The sequence below is a fragment of the Odocoileus virginianus genome, chromosome 4, assembly GCF_023699985.2.
Source record: "Odocoileus virginianus isolate 20LAN1187 ecotype Illinois chromosome 4, Ovbor_1.2, whole genome shotgun sequence".
Classification (NCBI taxonomy): domain Eukaryota; kingdom Metazoa; phylum Chordata; class Mammalia; order Artiodactyla; family Cervidae; genus Odocoileus; species Odocoileus virginianus.
Window position 1 is genome coordinate 35,951,995 of NC_069677.1, and position 16,663 is coordinate 35,968,657.

At 40.7% G+C, this 16,663-nt stretch overlaps 1 long non-coding RNA gene across 1 annotated transcript in view; it reads left to right on the top strand.

The window, feature by feature from the left end:
* The window catches only part of LOC139034658 (uncharacterized), a 29,670-nt gene extending 22,284 nt beyond the window's left edge, over positions 1-7,386 (top strand). The window contains exons 2-3 of the long non-coding RNA XR_011487152.1: positions 5,475-5,544; positions 7,287-7,386. This is a non-coding gene — a long non-coding RNA (uncharacterized lncRNA). The remainder of the gene's footprint in view (positions 1-5,474; positions 5,545-7,286) is intronic.
* The last annotated feature ends 9,277 nt before the right edge of the window (positions 7,387-16,663 follow it).

Here is a 16,663-nt window from a genome sequence, read left to right on the forward strand (position 1 = left end):
TATCAATCTCGTATAACTGAGGAGAGTTTGAATTCATGAGGTATGTAGACCCATAAGTGTGAAAATTTTTGCCCCACTTGAGAAGAAATAGTTTCATTTTAGTGAAAGTAAAATTAATTATATGACTGACTCATCAACAGTTAAGTTCCTTATCAACCAACATTACATAACTGGCTTTTTTTTTTCCTATTTGTTTGTATACAGTTTGATTCCCAAGATGAAGCAAGCTTCCTTCTTAAGGTTAATTTGAATTCTGTTTCAGGAACAAACATAAGCTGTTGCTTTTTATATTTTCTTTTAAGCTACTGCTTTTGTTTCTGTTTCACTATGAGAAGTAACCCAAAGAGGAACAAGGCTATTAAATGTTTGTATTTCTATACTTGAGTGAATTCTTAAAAATTCCTTCATGTAAGTAGAGTATGTAGTTATAATGTAAGTTTCATGTATTTGCAATAATAAATATTTATAAGGATTCATCCACCATAAAAATACAAAGTAAGCTTTCATTGTTCTATATGAATGACTATCCTACATGATGACCAATATACCAAACCGAAATCGTCTATATCCTTCTTATAGTCATTGTTTCTTTTTATTCATTTTGTCAGGAAAGACCTCACTAAACTCGTACCCACAATTAGGGGAAAGAAAAACTGAGGATACACCTAAACAATGGTCAAAACAGAAACAGGAAAGCAGTCAAAATTTAAAATAAGCACATATAAACTAACAAAAGAAAGGAAACAGGTTATTTACTGTGCAATTTTTTACACATGCTATTTATATAGTACCCGCATGTGGAATATTACTTCTGTACACACACACACACACACACACACATACACACATTTTTAAAGAGGTTAAATAATTTTCTCCAGTTCAGCCAGCTTATCAGTGGCATTTTGTTTTATTCCAAAAAATATCACTTCATCACTCAACCTCAGGAGGAACATCTCACAGGCTAAACTAATCTAACTTATTTAAAATTCTTTGGAATATCTTTTGTGCATTCTAATATTTTCTGCCACATTAGAAGGTGGTTTCTCTAGTAAAATAGATGGGGGCAGGCAGAAAAACCGCTGTTGGCTAACCTGCTTCTTGAACAGCAAGATTGAGAGGTCTTGCTCAGTAGTAAGAGAGGCAGAGAGCTGAGAGCCCTTAAGAATCTCTCAAAGAATGGGGGAAGGGACTTCCCTGGAGGTCCAGTGGCTAAAACTCATGTTCCCAATGCAGGGGGCCCAGCTTTGATCCTGGTCAGGAAACTGGATCCCACATGCCACAACTAAAGGACCCATGGGCTACAACTAAGACATGGTGCACCCAAATAAATATTTTTTATTAAAAAAAAGAATATTTCATTAAAAAAATGGGGAAGCAGCTCAGAAAACTGTAAAGGCCTTGTAAATACCATCATCCATGTATAATTTGCTCTTGCCCAAGCACCCTCTAGGCAACAAGTAGAGAAATTCCGTATATTCCAGTGAGGTGGGGAGAGGGGACTATTTTTGTGGCCTCTGTCTTTAAGAGGAGAGTTAAAAGCAACTACCATTTGCAGTGCTATGGTGGAGCCAGGGCCACAGGAACAGGCCAAGGAGTAGCCAGTGAATCAGGAAACAAAGAGGGACTATTTAAAACCAAGATGTGGCCTTATTGACACTAATAGGAGCCATGTGGACACCATGCTTTGCTGTTGTGATAATAACAATAATAGTAATATTAGTAATACTTTATCATAAGTGCTTTAGGTATAGTCTTATCCTCAAAACAACACTGCAAGGTTAATACCAGCATTTTGCCATGAGCTGCAATGAAGTTCAGAAATGGAAATCCACCCAGCTGGAGCTGGACTCCTCTCAGGCCCTGGGCTTCTTCATTTCTTCAAGTCCCTGCTCGTTACACAGTCATACCAAGCAGAACACATGTGCTATGTGTACCGTTTCACTTTGCACATGCCAGGGCACTCAATACATTTTAGCTCCCTTCTTCCTGCCTGTGAATTGCCTGCTGGAAAGAAGGTTCTTGATTGCCAGCTGTCTTTATTGGCATCCTATTGCTGCCACACTTTTCATGTCTTTAAACAACACAAATTTATTATCTTGCATTTCTGGAGGTCAGAAGTTCAAAATCAATCTCACTGGCCTAAAATCAAAATGGTAGCAGGACCAGTTCTTCCTTGAGACTGTAGAAGGGAATATATGTTGCTTTTTCTAGGCGCCAGAGGCTATCTGCCTTTTTTGACTTATGGCCTCTCATCACATCTCCTTTTCTTCCCTCTGTCTGTCATCACATCTTCATAACTCTTACTCTTTTTTGCCTCTCTTGTTAAACCCTGTGACTGCATTGGCCCACCTGGATAATCCATGGACATTTCCTTAACTCAAGATCCTTAATTCAATCCCATTGCAAAGTCCCTCTTACCATTTAAAGTAAGATATTCACAGTTTCTGAGGATTAGGGTGTGAACATCTTTGAGGGGCCATTATTCAGGTTATTAACCACCTGGGTGCCCACTAGATGGTCAGGCTGTGCTGCAGGATAGAGTATAACATGAGTGGGGCCAAGGCTAAAGGGCAGTCATGTCACCCAGAGAAGAAACCAGTGCATGATCTGAGGTCACTGAGAACAGACAACGCACACACCAAGCTCAAGTGACAGCATTTATTCCTAGCAAGAGGAGAGAAAGTATGCATAAGACCCAGCTGCTTGCAATGTATCAGGCCCCAGGGCCAGCTGATCCACTTAACAACCAATTCAGGGTTGCGTGGTTGCACGCCCTCTCTTTTGTGCTGCAGTAGAAGGACCCAGACTCTAACCCCACACAGGTGGGCTCTGACTTACAGAAAGCTGGGAGAGTGCTGCAGGCACTGACACAGGCACTTAAAAAAAAAAAACAAAAGAGCACCCGGAGAGTCTGAAACAGGGAACTCTACTCCCGTGCAAGTTGATAAACCCAGCACAGGTGTGTGGGCTCTTAGGAAAGCCCTTCCATACGAGGCTGAAAGACCACATGCGCGAGGCTGCCTCTCCCAGTACATTTTTTGATCCTCTTCACCAGCAGCTGGTTTGGGAGCTGCAATCAGGAAGGATAGGAAAAGGGAAATTGCCAAGATGGTGGAGTAGGAAGACTCTGAGCTCACCTCCCACGGGCACACCAAAATTACAACTATTTATAGAGCAACTGCGGATGAGAACAACCTGAAGGCTAACAGAAAAGATCTACAACTAAAGACATAAAGGAGGAGCCACAATAAGAGGCTGGGAGCAGCAAAGGCATGGTGCTGTCAAGACCCACACCTCCAGGTAGGCAACCCACAAACAGGAAGATAATCACAATTGGAAAGATTCTCTTGAAGGGGTGAAGGGCCCAAGCCCCACATTGGGTTCCTTAGCCCCGTCCTGCACTGAGAAGATGAACCCCCTAGAATACCTGGCTTTGAAGGCCAGCGGGGCTGACTTTCAGGAAGGCCAGAGTGCTATAGAAAACAGAGACTCTGCTCTAAAAGGGAGCTCGCATGCTCCAAGATCCAGGGCAGAAGCAGTCCTTTAAAGGGAGCCTGGGTCAGACCCACCCACTGATCTTGGAGAGTCCCTGGAAGCAACCAAAACTCCTGGCGACATAGATGCTGGCAACAGCCTTTTGCAGAGTCCATTCTACCATGAGGACAAAGGTGCTGACTGGCACTATTTTAGAATCCTTCCTCTAAATTTTTTAGCAGCTGGGACCCAGCCTGGGTCTGCACCAGTCCTGGGAACCCCCCAGGCAAGCAGCCAGCAGGCTGCAGTTGCTGTAGGCCCCTGTCAGTCCCCTAGTTATGCCAGAACCCCGCCTTGCCCACCACCAGGCCAACACTAGTCGCATATCAGCCTCACAGGTAGACAACAGCCCCACGACCCACCTGGGGTCCTGCCTACCTGGGGGGGGGCCAGTCATAGAGCGCACACTTTGGATTTATTTATTACACAAATTTTCCAACACATAGAAGTGTCATGAGAAAAGATTTCTTGTATGAATCTGCACAATGATAAAGTGCTGGCAAGCACTGGCCCTGCTCTGCCCTGAGAAGGAGCAAAAGCAACTGTGGGGGTGGAGGGAGGGAAAAGAAGCCTTATCACACAGAAAGCCAGTTCCCCTAAAGAGTTCCTTAACCACCAGCTCAAGGAACTTGGCTTCAGTTCAGTTCAGTCGCTCAGTCGTGTCCAACTCTTTGTAACTCCATGGACCGCAGCACGCCAAGCCTCCCTGTCCATCACCAACTCCCTGTTTACCCAAACCCATGTCCATTGAGTCAGTGATGCCATCCAACCATCTCATCCCCTGTTGTCCTCTTCTCCTCCTGCCTTCAATCTTTCCCAGCATCAGGGTCTTTTCAAATGAGTCAGCTCTTTGTATCAGGTGGCCAATGTATTTGGAGTTTCAGCTTCAGCATCAGTCCTTCCAATGAACACCCAGGACTGATCTCCGTTAGGATGGACTAGTTGGATGTCCTTGCAGTCCAAGGGACTCTCAAGAGTCTTCTCTAAAACTATAGTTCAAAAGCATCAATTATTCAGCTCTCAACTTTCTTTATAGTCCAACTCTCACATCCATACATGACTACTGGAGAAACCATAGCTTTGACTAGATGGACCTTTATTGGCAAAGTAATAGCTCTGCTTTTTAATATGCTGTCTAGATTGGTCATAACTTTCCTTGCAAGGAGTAAACCTCTTTTAATTTCATGGCTGCAGTCACCATCTGCAGTGATTTTGGAGCCCAAAAAAATAAAGTCAGCCACTGTTTCCACTTATTCCCCATCTATTTCCCATGAAGTGATGGGACCAGATGCCATGATCTTAGTTTTCTGAATGTTAAGCTTTAAGCCAACTTTTTCACTCTCCTCTTTTACTTTCATGAAGAGACTCTTTAGCTCTTCTTCACTTTCTGCCATAAGGGTGGTGTCATCTGCATATCTGAAGTTATTGATATTTCTCCCAGCAATCTTGATTCCAGCTTGTGCTTCATCCAGCCCAGCATTTCTCATGATGTATTCTGCATATACATTAAATAAGTAGGGTGACAATATACAGGCTTGACGTACTCCTTTTCCTATTTGGAACCAGTCTGTTGTTCCATGTCCAGTTCTAACTGTTGCTTCCTGACCTGCATACAGAGTTCTCAAGAGGCAGGTCAGGTGGTCTGGTATTCCCATCTCTTTCAGAATTTTCCACAACTTATTGTGATACACACAGTCAAAGGCTTTGGCATAGTCAATAAAGCTAAAGTAGATATTTTTTCTGGAACTCTCTTGCTTTTTCGATGATCCAGCAGATGTTGGCAATTTGATCTCTGGTTCCTCTGCCTTTTCTAAAACCAGCTTGAATGTTAAAAGAACAATTACCATTTGAAGATACCAAGTAGACTAGCAAGTCACTCCCTTATTCTGAAATTTTGGCTTGATGGTTTAATTTTCACAACATTTTATAATTTGTTTCAGTCTTGGGAGACTTGGAGCAATCCCTATCAAGATCTAGCTGAAGAAATTGCTGGATGAGAAACAGTGACAGGTAACATCTTGTTTCTGTTTTTTGCCTCCTTTCCACTCTCCAGGGCTGCCTTCAGTTCAGTTCAGTTCAGTTGCTCAATCGTGTCTGACTCTTTGCGATCCCATGGACTGCAGCACGCCAGGCTTTCCTGTCCATCACCAACCCCTGGAGCTTGCTCAAACTCATGTCTATTGAGTCGGTGATGCCATTCAACCATCTCATCCTCTGGGCTGCCTTAACTGGGCTCTAATCCTGCACCATGGCTTCCCTGGTGGCACAGTGGTAAAGAATACGCCTGCAATGCAGGAGATGCGGGTTTGATCCCTGGGTCGGGAAGATCCCCTGGAGAAGGAAATGGCAACTCGCTCCAGTATTCTTGCCTGGAGAATGCCGTGGACAGAGGAGCCTGGTGGGTTAGAGTCCATGGAGTCGCAAAGAGTCAGACATGACTGTGTGATTAAACAACAGCAGCAATAATGATGCACCACATTCATATCAAAAAGCTCTGTCCTCTAAAGGAGGGGAAAAAATGGCTTCTCCCTCTTCCCGCACCCACATAACCTCTGTGTTACTCCACCTCATGTATATTCTGTGAAATCTGTGAAAAGAATGGTTTCTGGTTTGCATCCCTGGAGCTAACTACTTACTATGGACATACCCCAGTGCACAAATTACACAAGGATCTATACTCAATCTTGTAATAACCTGTAATGGAAAAAAAAGCTGAAAATGAATATATGTGTCACTTTGCTATACACTTGAAACTAACACAACATTGTAAATCAACTATACTGCAATAAAAAATTTTAAAGGGAGTTCTACCTATGCTCATCTGTGCTGGATGATAAGGGTCACCAATATGTGAAATATTTTAAAATTTGGAATAGATAAACAGAAATCTCAGAAATCTTCAATAGATCTTGAAACATCCAAGGAAAATCATGGAAAACGCTTTTCTTGCCTAGATGGATTGATAGAGTATGTGTGTATGTAGTTGGGGGAGATGAAGCTTACTACCAAAGACCTCACTGAGAACCTCAAGGAAAAGATTCTAAGTGAACACCTCAAGTACCTTTAAAATTCTTCTGGAAAATGGCCCCCGAGACTATCCTGTGGTCTCCATCCTACCCTACACTTGAGCATAAATCAGGTCAGTTAGGCTTCTCTCCTCTGCTCCCCAAATCCCCTAGACTCTCCCTGTTCTGAACCCTTAGTTAACCTTCAGTTAACTATCCCCTGAGACTCCAGGATCCCATACATCAGGTTGCCTCATAATAATGCCTTGAGCCTTCAAGGCATTATCTCTAAAATCTCAAAACATTTTGGAAGAACCACTCTGGAAATAATGGACTCAATACCTGGAAGATTTGATCTTCATAGTTGGAAACTAGAAATAGTCAACATGAAGTAGCTCCATCCTCAGGCTAAGCCTAGGATAGAGGATAGAGCAACTGCTTTATCAAAGAATCTGAATCTAACAAGTTGCAATGATTCTGAGACTTGAGTAAGGGTAACTGGGAGCAACTTGGCCTTTACATGTGAAGTAATTTTTGTTTTTACAGATTTAATTCCATAGGAACTTAGATATAATAACATATTAATACTTCATAATTATGGTTCACCCTGCTGGGACTTATGCATTTGAATCTTAAACATATCATTCATTTAGTTAACTGGTGATGGACCAAATGGTGGCTTGAATGAAATTTATACACAGAACTTTGCAGATTCAGTAGCTGACTTTTCCCCTCCTGTCTGTGAAGGGACTTTTGTTCTTCTCTGAAATAAAGCTAAAAATCTTCTAAAACCTGAGAATGTCACCATAGGAACATGAGTAATCTCAAATTGAAAAGGAACAAACAATTGCACATTAGGTAAGTGTTTTATAACATGTTAAGAAATGAGTGATTGTGAATGATTGTAGGCCAAAATAAGCTAACAATGTATTCATAGTGAGATGTATAACACCAAGTGAAAGAAAATTGTGAACTTCATCCTATCATCTCTTTTAAATATATATATATTATTTATTCTCAGCTATGCTGGGTTTTTGTTGCTGCACTCAGGCTTTCTCTAGTTGTGAGGAGCCGGCTACCCTTTGTTGCAGTTCATGGGCTTCTCATCATGGTTGTTTCTCTTGTTGCGGAGCACGGGATCTAGGGCACTTGGGCTTCAGTAGTTGTGGCACACAAGCTCAGTTGCCCTGTGGGGTATGGGACATATGGAATTTTCCTGGACCATAGGCTGGACCTGTGTTCCCTACATTGGCAGGAGGATTCTTTACCACTGTACAACCAGGCAAGTCCCTATCATCTTATTGTTTGTATTAATGGTATTATTGTTTTGGAGTCATTTTCTTTTTATAGTTAGGTAAAAACTATTAGCAATCATATTTATTTTGTTAAAAATCAAGATTTTGTTTTCAGCATAAAAGAAATGGAAACAAACAATTATAGAAAATAATTTAAGAAATAACGCAATAGTGTTAGAACTGAATTTGAAAAATAAATATAAACACATGCCTTAAGAGGAAGCAAAATGTATCTTTTCTAGGATAATCCACTAAAATTGTTTTCTAAAACTGGCATCCCAGATGGACTACAACTACTATGTATATTTAGTTTACATGTTATAGTTTATAATACCATCTTTCCACCAAAACAAACCAGGGCGTCTTGGAAAAATAACCAATTCCATGCCTGAGGGTAGAAAGGTGTAAGGGGCAGAAGACAGGGAAACTTCCCGAGACCAACCTGCATAAGTGCTTTAAAAATCTTTTTTTTCATTTTGACATAATTTCTTTCTTACAGAGAAGTTGCAAGATTATTACAAAGAATTCCTGAATGCTCTTCATCCCATTTTCCCAAATGTTAACAGGTTAGTGCATTTTGCTTCACTTTTCTGTCTCAATATCTATTCTGAAATATTTGAAAATAAATTTGAGACATGATACCTATTACCATTAAATACCTTTGTCCCTTTACTGACAGTGTTGACTTTCACCAGTTGTTTAAAGTGGTGTGGTAAAAGTTCTTTTCTGTATGTTTCTTCTTTATATTTTAGTTTGCTTTTTGGGGGTTATAAAGGAGACAACTAAGTTATATCTTTTAGTAACTAAAAATAAAAAAAAATCAGAAAGTTTTCTAGCAGAGATTATATTTGAGAAATTGTTATATAAACTGGGAAAGCACTTAAATAAATGTTTTCTTTGGTTGGCCATTTTCTTTGGTTTGATGTTACATAATCCAGAAATGAAAGAGAATTAGAACATTGATAAATAGTTAAACTTCAATTGTTTAACAATTTGAAAAAGGCCCAATTAGTACGAAAGAATTCTCATAGGAGGCTCTCAAGTCAGTGTCTATTCCTGGAACTTTTCCCACTTCAGGGAACCCATGAGCAGGATAGCAAACCCACCCAATGATACCACTTCATTCCTATCCGCATGTCACAGTCTCCCCCTTTCCCCCTCCCCCTCCCCTTCCCTTTGGCTCTGCTTTCTGTTTCCTGACTCATTCCTTTGTTTTGAAAACAATCTAGCAGCAACTTTAAAAGAAAGGCTAGATGCTGAAAAGCTTAAAACAACTTCTGAGAGGAAGCTTGTATGTAAAAAAGTATATGTAAACGTATATGTAAATGTTTTTCTTCTTATATGTAAATGCAGATGGTTTTTCTTCTTTAGCAACACAAGACTGTTATTATTAGGCTTCCTGATTAGTTTATACTGACTTGCTTTTCATCACCAAGGCTAGCCTGTAATCGAAGTGTAAAATGGGTGAAGTTTTATTTCATTTCCTCCCTTTCAAAAATATGTTGCCTGTTTGACTGATAATTGTTCACCGGTATTATTCAGCTATTCAGATTGTGTAGATTTTTTTAGTCAATGGCAAAAGCACTTAGACAAGCTCATTCCAGGTCCAGGAAGGCTAGAGAGTTTTAAATAAGGTGAACACTATGAATCCAAAGAGATCATACTGAGATACATTATAATTAAATTGTCAAAGGTTAAAGACAAGGAGAGAATCTTAAAAGCATCAAGAGAAAGACAACCTGTATGTATAAGGGAATCTCTATATAACTATGAGCAAACGTTTTAGCAGAAAATTTTCAGGCCAGAAGAGAGTGTCAAGATATATTCAGAGTTTTTGGAATAAAAGAAACTGCCAACAAAAAATACTATATTCAGCAAAACTGTTTTTCAAAAATGAATAAGAGATAGACTTCTCCAGATTAACAAAAGCTGAGGAAGTTCATCACCATTAAACCCACCTTACAAAAAATACTAAAAGGAGTTCTTCAATTGAAATAAAAAGATTTGTCAAACAGCTACATCATGGTAGCATAAGAAAGAATGCAAAACTTGTTGATAAAGATAAATATATGGATAAATACAGAATATTATTGTAATGATGGTAGATATTAAGAATAACTATAACTTTAAAGATGTCAATGAGCACACAGTACAAATAGATATAAACTGTGGCATTAATAACCAAGTGGATGTGGCACAGGATGTCGTTCTGGTGGCTCAGATGGTCAAGTGTCTGCCTGCAATGTGGGAGACCCGTGTTCAATCCCTAGGTTGGAAAGATCTCCTGGAGAAGCAAATGGCAACCCACTCCAGTACTCTTGCCTCCTGGAAAATCCCATGGATGGAGGAACCTGGTAGGCTACAGTCCATGGGATTGCAAAGAGTTGGAGAGAACTGAGCGACTTCACTTTCACTTTCACTGTGGTACAGAGAGAAGTAAATGTGTAGAGTTTTTATGTGATTGAAAGTAAGTTCTCATCAACTTAAACTTTATAGTATGGTAACTATTGGTAACTATAAAGAAAATACCTATAGAAACTACACTAAAGAAAAAGAGAAAGAAATCAAAGCATATCAATATAGAAAATAAATGAAATATGAGAAAAGCAAGGGAAAAAAGATAAAGAACTACAAAGCAAACAAAACAACAAAATGCCAATAATATATCCTTTAACAATAATTACATTAAATGTATGTGAATTAAACTCCCGAATCAAAAGACACAGAATGGCTGGATAGATATAAGAACAAGGTACAACAAAGTTGATAACCTATCAACAAGGAACTCACTTTGGGTCTAAAGACACACATAGACTGAAAGTGAAGATATGAAAAAAAGATATTCCATGCAAATTATAACCAGAAAACAGCATGAGTGGCTATACTTTTGTCAGACAAGATAGGCATTAAGTCAAAAACTGTCACCAAAAAAAAAACCTGTCACAAGAGACAAAGATGTTATATAATGATAAAAGATCAGTTCAACAGGAAGATACAATCTCCTTTCAATATCAGAGCCCTAAGTATACGAAGCAAACATTGACAGAACTAGAGAAGAAATAGACAGCAATACTCTAATATTATAGTATATAGAGATCCAATTCCTCACTTTTAATAATGGCTAGAGTAGCCAGACAGAAAAATCAACAAACAGTGGACTTCAAGAACACTATAGACCAAATAGACCTCACAGATGGATATAGAACATCCCACCCACAGCAGCAGCATATACATTCTTCTCAAATGTTCACAGAACGTTTTCGAGGATAGGTCACATATTAATCGCAAAGCAAGCAGACAACTTATCTGATTCCACAGGTTCATAGTTGGAAAGGAATTTTGCTTCAGGATGAATCATACCTCGAGTCTCACCCATACTTGATTTAGATATTTAGATGAGATTTGGGATTTAGAGTTGATGTTCAGAGTCAAGACTTTGGGGCTGTTGGAATTGGAGGGTGAACGTATTTTGCATGTGGAAGGACATGAATTGGGGGAAGCAGAATATTATGGGCTGGATTGTGTGCCCCAAAAATTCATATGTTGAAGCCCTAACCTTTAGTGCTTCAGAATGTGTATGTGGAGATAGGACTTTTAAAGATTAAATTAAAATGAGGCATCATGCTATGCCCTAATCCAGTCTGACTGGTATCTCTTTAAGAAGAGAAAATTTAGACACACGGACACCAGATATGTGTATGCACAGAGGAAAGATCATGTGGGGACATAGCAAAAATGCAGTCATCTGCAAGACTAGGAGAGAAGTTTTAGAAAAAAATCAAACCTGCTGACATCTCAATCTTTGAGTTCTAGTCTCCAGAACTGTGAGAAGATTAATTTCTGTTGTCTAAGCCACCCAGTCCATGATGTTTTATTATGGTAGCACTAGTGGACTAATACAGGCATCTACTGTGGACTCTGTCTCACCATGTGACCTTATCAGGACCCTCCTGCTCTCCAGGCTGTGTTTTCCACATCTGAAAATGACAGTCTGGACTCGACGGAATATGAAGCCATCACCTTCCCTGCTGACCCAGACAGTAAAGACTCTGCCTGCAATGCAAGAGACCCAAGTCTCTCTGGATAAACATGATGGTGTAGTCCCTCAACCTAGAGCCAGACATCCTGGAGCCTGAAATCAAGTGGTCATTAGGAAGCGTTACTACAAACAAAGCCAGTGGAGGTGATGGAATTCCAGCTGAGCTATTTCAAATCCTGAAAGATGATGCTGTTTAAGTGCTGCATTCAACATAGCAGAAAATTTGGAAAACTCAACAGTGGCCACAGGATTGGAAAAGATCAGTTTTCATCTTGCTTATCCAGGTCATTAAGACCTTTTTTGTATAGTTCTGTATATTCTTGACACCTCTTTTAATCTCTTTTGCTTCGTTAGGTCCTTGCCACTTCTGTCCTTTATTGTGCCCTTCCTTGAATGAAATGCTCCCTTGATATCTCCAATTTTCTTGATAAGATCTCTAGCCTTTCCCATTCTATTTTTCCCTCTACTTCTTTGCACTGTTCATTTAAGAAGGCCTTCTTACCTCTCCTTGCTATTCTCTGGAACTCTGCATTCAGTTGGGTATATGTTTCCCTTTATCCCTTGCGTTTTGCTTCTCTTCTTTTCTCAGCTATATGTAAAGTCTCCTCAGACAACCATTTTGCCTACTTGCATTTATATTTTTCTTCTGGATGGTTTTGGTCACTGCCTCCTGTACAGGGTTATGAACTTCTGTCCATAGTTCTTTAGGCACTCTATCAGATCTAATCCCTTGAATCTATTCATCACTTCCTCTGTATAATCATAAGGGATTTGATTTAGGTCATACCTGGATGGACTATTGGTTTTCCCTACTCTTTTCAGTGTAAGCCTGAATTTTGCATAAGGAGGTCATGATTTGAGCTACAGTCATTTCCAGGGTTTTATTTGTTGCTGACTGTATAGAGCTTCTCCATCTTCGGCCACAAAGAATACAATCAATCTGATTTTGGTATTGACAATTTGATGATGTCCATGTGTAGAGTTGTCTCTTATGTTGTTGGAAGAGGATGTTTGCTATGACCACTGTGTTCTCTTGGCAAAACTCAGTTAGCCTTTGCCCTGCTTCATTTTGTACTCCAAGGCCAAACTTGCTTGTTACTCCAGATATAACTTGACTTCTTACTTTTGCTTTCCAATCCCCTATGATGAAAAGGACATCTTTATTTGATGTTAGTTCTAGAAGGTCTTGTAGGTCTTCATAGAACCTTTCAACTTCAGCTTCTTTGGCATTAGTCCTTGGGGCATAGACTTGGATTACTGTCATGTTGAATGGCTTTGTCGTGGAAATGAACTGAGTTCATTCTATTGGTTTTGAGATTGCACCCAAGTACTGCATTTCAAACTTCTTGTTCACTATGAGGGCTACTTCATTTATTCTAAGGGATTCTTGCCCACAGTGGTAGATATAATGGTCATCTGAGTTAAATTCCCCCATCCTGGTCCATTGTAGTTCACTGATTCCTAAGATGTTGATGTTCACTCTTGCCATCTCCTGCTTGACAATGTCCTATTTACCTTGATTCATCTACCTAACATTCCATGTTCCTACGCAATATTGTTCTTTACAGCATCAGACTTTACTTTTACCCCCAGGCATAACCACGGCTGAGCATCATTTCTGCTTTGGCCCAGTCACTGCATTCTTTCTGGAGCACTTCATAATTGCCCTTCATTCTTCCCCAGTAGCATACTGGGCACCTTCTGACCTGGGAAACTCATCTTCCAGTATCATATCTTTTTGCCTTATCATACTGTTTATGGGGTTCTTGCAGCAAGAATACTGGAGTGGGTTGCCATTCCCTCTACCAGTGAACCACATTTTGTCATAACTCTCCACTATGACCCGTCCAGCTTGGGTGACCCTAAACGACATGGCTCATAACTTTCCTGAGTTATGTAAGCCCCTTTGCCATGACAAGGCAGTGATCCACGAAGGGCATCTCCTTCCTAGCAGGATGTTGTTTTCTTTTTTTTAATTGGAGACAATTGCTTTACAATGTTGTGTTGGTCTCTGCTGTATATGTCACCATGAATCAGATATAAGTATACATATATCCTCTCCCTCTTGAGCCTCCCTCCCACCCCACCCCCACTCCACCTCTCTAGGCTATCACAGAGCCCTGAACTGAGTTCCCCGTGTTATACGGCAGGTTCCTACTAGGTATCTATTTTACACATGGTATTGTGTATACATATATCAATGCTACCTGTCCAATTCGTCCCACCCTTTCCTTCCCCCACTGTGTCCATAAGTCCATTCTCTACATTTAGCAAGCTGCTTTTCATACTCTCAGAGGCTTGGGTGTGGAGAGTTCTGCAAGTCAACAGCAGTCTCCTTATTTCATAAACAAGAAGAAATGTTACTCAGGACCAGGCAAGAAGATCAATTCAGCCTTTTGGAAGCTCTGGTTTAAGCATTCATTCACTCCACTGGGAAAACACAGTTTTCATTTTTCGCTTAAGGATGTTGGTGTACTGAAGGAGGGGGATTTGGTAACATATGTTAAAAAAAAAATGATTCCTTCAAAGAAAACTGATCCCTACATAAGTGTTTCCTGATACTCAGTATACCAAGGCACAATTAGAAATGACATTTTCCAGAGCCAACATTGAGGTTGCCAGAGTAAGAGCAGTTTTTTAATGCTACTAAAACATCAATACTTGGCTACCTCATGCGAAGAGTTGACTCATTGGAAAAGACCCTGATGCTGGGAGGGATTGGGGGGCAGGAGGAGAAGGGGACGACAGAGGATGAGATGGCTGGATGGCATCACCGACTCGATAAACTTGAGTTTGAGTAAACTCCGGGAGTTGGTGATGGACAGGGAGGCCTGGTGTGTTGCAATTCAAGGGGTTGCAAAGAGTTGGACAAGGACTGAGTGACTGAACTGAACTGAAGAGGATAAAAGTATTGGAAACATGTACAATTTATTGTGTTCTAAACACTAGCATAGAGATGTTTTTCTGAAAAGGAGAATTCAATGGAAAATAAAACTTTCTATCCTAGACCACAATTTCCCACAAAGTTTCTCATTTCAAGGAGAACTGCAAATGTATTGAAGGGTGGGGTGGGATGCTGCACTGTATGACATGTCAGTGAGGGGTCAGCAGGGTTCCTTGAGTTTGGCCCGAGGTGCTGGAGAAAACCTCACCACACTGTCAGGGTTGTTGCAGGCCCATGCAGTCAGCAGCTATCTCCTTTCCCCCTGGCCCTTATATCTGTTATATGCTATTTCTGTTTCATGTGGGGTCAAGCTGTTCTCACAGTGTAATGCCTGTCAACCCTTTGAAGTTGCTAAAGAGAATTCTCTTGCACAAAAGCATGTAGACGTGCTGAAAATGTCTAAGGGGAAATGAACAAGATGAGTTTACATTGCACAACTCGTCTCACTCCTCATCTCATTTAAAAAAAAGTCTCTATTAGGTATTTCTTTCTCCAATGTTCCTTCTTTAACTGTTTTAGCTGCCAAAAACTTGACCCATGGACTTTCTGCTCCCTGGCCCAGGTTTACTGGCCACTCTTTCTGTTTCTCCCAAATCCCTTCTCACCATTGTCCCACCTCCCTTCTATTAATATTTTGTGGAAGAATTCAGTTCTGTCTTTACTCCTGCACCCAAAGTTGCATAATCCAAACTGTCATGAGATTCGGAAAAAGTCCTCTGTTACATAAAGGGTAGAAACACCCTGTGTTATTTACTCCCTAGCCCCTGGTAGGCCCTCAAGAGACTAGGGTTTGTAGGCTCCTAAGGCATCACCTTCCTAGGGTCACCACTGAATGCCCAGAGGCTACAGATGCCCTTTCATTCAGGGTAGCTGGGGACATCTTCCAGCTCTCTGAATCTCCAATAGTTGTTCAGCTCACAGCTTCTGGTGCCTTTTCTTTCCTCAGTAGTAGTTCTCCTTTCTCTAGCCTCATGAAACTGCATCCAGGGAAAGAACCGGCTAGGACACAGAGACCAAGGGACCACTGTGTAGGTTTTTCCACATAGCTCCCTTCTCCCTGGTGGTGCTCAGCCCAGGGAGGGGGCCATGTTGTACTTGGGTTTCCCCCGTTTGTGCCCATCTCAAAAGTGCCTCCAAGCACAGAGCTGGCTGATCTCTGAGTTCACCTTGTTTGTTTCCTTCTTTCAGGGATCACTACAACTCCCTGTTGTTCAACATCTGAAAATAGTCATTCATGCACGCATCCAGTTGTTTAATGGTAGAAGGATGGTGCGAGGACAAGTTACCCCATTGTGGTTGGAATAGAAGGTTTTATTAATTTAAATATGCATTCTATCTGAATTGAGCATATACTCCTGAGATTTATAGTAACCTTTAATAACCTACAAGTGCTTCTGCTGTCTCTCTCTTAGATCTAAAAAGGAACCTGGTTAAGTAGCCTAATTAACTTGTAGAAATAAATTTTTCTTCAGTGCAACAAGTGGTAGTCAGGGTGTTCAGGCTCTCTGGGGATTTTGTACCTGCGTTTCTGTGCCAGCCTGAACAAGGTCAAAGTATTAAATGAGACCAGTAGTCCACATCCTTTGTAATGACCCCTTAGATTTAGGATCCCAATGAACTCCCTGCCCAGTAGATTTCCCTGAGTATTACTGTTCACTGACTCTCACTAGGAAGTGAGGCTGAATTCTACCATTAGAATTTATTGAGTTTACCTGAAATCAACTGTTTATGAAAGATACGGGTTGAGCCCATTTTTGATAGAACAGAGTTTGGACTTCATCATGCTAACAAGGGCAGCTTCCATGACCATTGCTGGTAAGCGTTTGTTTGTGTAGCAGAATGCTAA